Source organism: Urocitellus parryii, chromosome 5, assembly GCF_045843805.1.
Source record: "Urocitellus parryii isolate mUroPar1 chromosome 5, mUroPar1.hap1, whole genome shotgun sequence".
NCBI classification, from domain to species: Eukaryota; Metazoa; Chordata; class Mammalia; order Rodentia; family Sciuridae; genus Urocitellus; species Urocitellus parryii.
Window position 1 is genome coordinate 37,395,173 of NC_135535.1, and position 5,599 is coordinate 37,400,771.

Here is a 5,599-nt window from a genome sequence, read left to right on the forward strand (position 1 = left end):
TGTCAGGAGACAAAGTACTACCTGGATTAGTGTAAAAGTTCTTTTCCATTATTTCTGATTGTTGGCAATTTAGCACCATTCTCGAATCCTCCTCTTCTCTGTCTTTTTCCCTTGTCAATTAGATTCTGGCCTAGATTTATCAATAAGAGGCACTCATGTGAGAAATGGAAAGCAGAAAAAAGGCTAAAAATGTCTTCTTGCTCTTGGGGCAGCAGCAGGATATACGTGAGCTAAAGCAGATGTGAAGTTTTGCAGCAGCCTCTGAAAACTGTCCTGCAAAGCTGTCTGCCTTGGAGCTACCAGCAGCTATAAACACAGATATTGAATCCCTGTGTGTCCTGCAATTGCTGAGAAAGCTTGTAGTGGACCTGAGAGTTATGGTGTTTTCAGGAAAACACCATCTTTACTCTCTCTTCCAACATACCAAGGATCTCCCAACCTTTTAACTCCTTGTATTAAATCTCTTTTTTCTTGGATTACTTAGAGTGGTTTATGTCTTTTCTAATTGAAGCTTAACTGACATATTTATGTTGGAGTGTATACCACACACATATTTTTAAATATTATGGAATTAAAATTATATGTACACTTATAAGAGATTTTTTAAACACAAACTCTTACAGGAAGGTATCAAAATCCATTTTCCTTTCTTATGCTGCCATCTTCCTTGCCTTAAAATTGCTATAGCTTCATCTGAGATATCTATGAGAGGAGGAAAATCGCTTGCTTATGCTCTTTACCAAGGCCACTTGTCTTACTGCCCTGAGATATAGAGAGCTTTATTTTATACCCCATTAAAAATCACAGCCCACAAAATTTTCTTCTTGCTCTCACCAGACGTCTCCTTATGAACAAGAGATGAGACCTTCTCGGATTTCTTAAGGTAGGGCTGGGGCTTTTAGGGAGTGCATGGAGGGAACATGGTTTTAATTTCTATTTTTTAACTTGTTTTATGTTCACTTTTTAGCCCCCTGTGTAAATTCTTTCTTTCTAACCCATTCTGCAACTACAACTGACATATGCAAAAAAAAAAAATGGATTGATAAAGATGTTGATATCTGTACAAAAGCCACCATTTCCTGAGGACATACTATGTGTCAGATACTGCATGAAACATTTTCAAAATAATGATATCTGATCAATTTTAGTACACAATATGTTCAAAGCACTAGGCTAAGGGATTTATAATCATTATCTTATTAAACAATTTAATAATTCTAAGAGGTAGAAATTGTTTTCATTCCCATTCTACTGGAAAAATAGACATTAAAAAAACGTTAAATAATATTCTTATGATCACAAGGTTAGTATGTAAAAGACCTGTGTTTCAAATCCAGGTATCTGTGACTCTGAAGCCCATATTTTTCTTACCAGTTGAATCTATGACCTATATTTAGGCAATATGTTACACAAATTGATAGTTCCCTTCTGTAGTTTTTCAATCCATCTTTCACTACTGAGGGGTATTTTTTTTATAAGCAAATAATACAAAGTCACCTTTTGCTCAAAATTCTCTAATAATTCCCTATCACCGACTCTGCAATCTGTACTCACACTGAGCTCAAAAGGCACCTTGTGATTTGACCCCTTTAACTTACTGAATGTTAGTTCCCTGTGCTTTCTCTAAACTTTATTTTATTCTATCTGATTTCTGCCTCTGCCTGAAATGCTTATATGATCAGAAAATTCCTATGGGTAATCAAGTCTTGCCTTAAAACGTCATCTTCTCTGTGGAGATGCTATTGATCCAATTGCTTCAGGAAGAACTTTATAAAATTTTGCCTCCATTCTTATTGTTTCGGGAACATTTGTAAAAGCAAAGCATTGAATGAAGATCAAGGAACATGGTTCGTCTCCATGCTTCTTTTCTCAGTTTTTCAGTTGTCACTTGAGTCATGACAACAGATCTACTGACTTAGGTATCTTATGAAGATTAAATAAGATCATCTATGTAAAAGACAAAACACCTAACACACAGGAAATGCTCAGAAAAATCAGTTATTACTTTTATATTTTTATTTCTAAGCATCATCCAAATACATAAGATTTAGTACACTGTAATTTTCAAATTATAACCTTTTTTTATCATTCTACTATTTTATACCATAAAACTCTTAGCTAGAATTAGTGCTTATGACCACAAAAAATTCTAGGAATATTCTGTGCATGCTTTAATGACTAATTTTGCCTTTTGCTGCAATTCTGTTTAGATGGTCAATAAACCTAATTTGAAAAAGTTTCTAAGCCAGGCACAGGTGGCAAACACCTAAAATTCCAGAGACTTGGGAGGATGAGACAGGAGGAGCCAGCTTTAGAAACTTAGGTAGGTTCTAAAACAACTCAGGGAGACCCTGTCTCTAAATAAAATATAAGAAAGGGCTAGGGATATGCATCAGTGGTTAAGTTCCCCTGGGTTCAATCACCAGTACCAAGAAAGAAAGAAAGAGAGAGAGAGAGAGAGAGAGAGAGAGAGAGAGAGAGAGAGAGAGAGAGAGAGAGAAGGGAGGGAGGGAGGGAGGGAAAGAAAAGAAAAGAAAAAAGAAACTTCTATTCCATCAAACAATTTGTTATAACAATGTACATGTGAATTGAATTTTAAAAAGTGTGATTGGGAAGAAGTGAGGTGAATTGGCTGAGTGTCGATGGTGATGACTGAGAGCCGTATTTTCAATTGTTCAGCTGCTTAGATGGTGGAGGCACTAGGTCTCATTTTGGGATGGCTTGGTAGCACCACACAGGCTTTCTGCCTGCTCTGTTAGCTGCCACAGTGTGTCACTAAGGATAACACATCCTCAGTGACAGGAAGAAGATGATGAAATGGAGAAACACAGACTGCTGAGATGTACTTCTAGCTCCTACTGCCTCTCTCAGGGAGCTCATGCCCTGTGCCCTCAGTGAGTAGCAGAGTAGCTTCACTTTCTGTGCCTGGAAGTGAGTGTATGTGAAGGTTTCTCATCATTATTACCTGCAAATATAAAAGAACCTGAGAAAGACAGGAAGCCAGGACTGTGACCTGAGTAACAATATCAGGCATTACTAGTCCACTACCCTTTTCTTGTTTTTACCTTCAAACTGTTATCAATATTCTTGTCCCACAGCAGACACTGGTAGGAGAGAGAGGAGGGAGAAAGGGAGGGAGAGAAGAAAAAAAGAGGGAGAAAAGAAATAAGAGAAAGGAATGGAAGTTTACATAACATTTCTCCTTGTTTTCTGATTTTATTATATGCATTTCTCATTTTCCTTTTGCTAATATCTCTAGATTATTTTCTCTAAAAAAATCTCTTATTCTTTGCCCCATTTGCATTGTAGCACACCCAATTCCTGCTGGAACCCTTTTTGCATCCTCAGTGCTAAAGCTTTTGTGGATGAACAAGAAGAAATTGTTCTTTCTGAAATGAGAATGCCTTGTGATTTGTTCATGCCCATGAAATGTGAGAAGGAGTGATGCCTGATTTTTGCCTTTTTTTTTTTTTCTTTTTTGGTACCAGGGATTGTTGAACACAAGGATGGTTAACCACTGAGCTACATCCCCAGATATTTTTATATTTTTATTTTGAGACAAGGTTTTGCTAAATTGCTTAGGGTTGGGGCAGACCTTGAACTTTCAATCCTCCTGCCTCAGCCTCCTAGTTGCTAGGATTTTAGGTGTGTGCCATCGTGCCTGGCTTTTGCCTGATTTCAAAAGAAGTATTTAGAATGGGCAACAAACATTTGTGCTCTCCTTCCCTGTCCAAGCAAATATAGAAGCATCAAACTGAAGTAGACATTTTACTTGCAAGCTAGGGAAATTTCTTTATATGCTAGTTCATACTAGCATATAACATAAATGAGAAGCAAAAGTTAGTGCATACAACTAAGAGTTTTGGTGTTTTGTTTTGCAATACAACCTTTTAAGTAATATTGAGTATGAATATTCTAAATAATACAAATATATTTTTGTTCTTTAGACAAGGGGACCTAAAATAAACACTAGGTCCTTAAATCTGATAAAAAATCCAATAATATGAACTCTACTGCAGAGAAGAGCAACTTCCTAGACATGTATTTCTCATCAGGTTGATTGCTTTGGCTACAGAGGTCATTGGTTACATTGAGTTACAGTCTGACTTCACATCATTATTGATCATCCTCTCAGTATTTTGGCAGAAATTTGTTTACTAACATCTATACTTAGGAATTAGAAGAAAGAGCTTCTAGGCTGCCTGACTCATATGAAGTAATAATCTGGAAAACTATCTGGCTGATGGTGCGTAGCTACCACAAGTAGAACAGCCTCTGTGGGTATCTCTTTAAACTCTTTTCCTGATAAATGGGAGATCCTAATGATTCAAAGACTTTTTTTTCTCATCTAGCACCCTTTTAATGAGTAACTCTGCTTCCTCAAAAAATAAAAAAAGCTATTCGAGTGTAATTTTGTTTGATCCCTTGAATATCTAATTTGATTTGGTTCTCGATAAAATCCTAGATCTGATACATTCCAGAGTTCTTTTGGCTTCTGTTTCATGCTACTCATAGATTTTCAAAAATGTAGAAAGTTGGGTGGTTCTGTTCTCCTCTTTGGGAGAATCAAGGGGGTGGTAAGAGCAGGGCTATTTAACTATTTATTAAAGATATGTCTAAAATTCACAACTAAGTTGATAATTTCCTGAAGAAAAAAAAATTCTTAAAAACCTTAGCATTCTTCATTTGTTTATTCAATCAGAAAATATTTATTTTATGACCATAATAGTTTAGGCAGTTTTCTATATATTGGGGACCCTGTCCTCATGGGGACACCAGAAATCCAAACGAAGTAGACAATGTCAGAAAGCAATGAGGGCTATAAATGAGAGTGAAAGACTAAGCAGTGTTTGGGAGAAGGGTTCAGGGGATCCTAGGGGTTCAGGGGACACTCCTTACCTTATTAGTGTGACTGGGAAATGTTAGTAGGCTCCTTCAGATGAGCTCATATTGTACTAGGTTCCATATAAAACAAAAGTAAAAGTAGAAAAAGGCAATAAATAAATAAATAAATAAATAAATAATAAAAAAACTGCTGTCAAAGCTGTTAGTGAATTTGAGAAGCACCAAATAGTAAACCAAATAGACTCCAGACCAAGAACCTCATCAGCTCCCTCTACTTTAGTACCTTCCCCTAGCTTCCACCTCCAATATGCAGGCCTGGTCCAAGCCCAATTTAACTAATTTCCATCAGACCAACATGGATTTAAGGATGTGGTGAATCACATCACCATCTGATTCTCTGATTTTGGCTTTGAGTGGTACTCCAGGCATGAAGACAAGTGAAGTCAGTTCACTTCAGATCTGAAAATGTCATCAGCATTACATTCACTCAACATCCTCATTCTGATCACAGTGCATTTATTGACAGACATAAGAAGGAGAAATATTCTTATCAAAATCTTATTTTTAAGAGAGTCAATAAGAAAGAGCTCAAGTGTGTTACAGTACCAAAGACATTTTGTTCTGTGTTGAAAGCAAAGGAAACAGCCATTTAGAAAAGCTAACAGGGTGCAGTCTAAATCTGGTCAACAAGCCTTAATACTCAGTGGATCTGAGCCTCTCACTGTAGCCTGGGAGAGGAGTTTTTGAGCCTCAT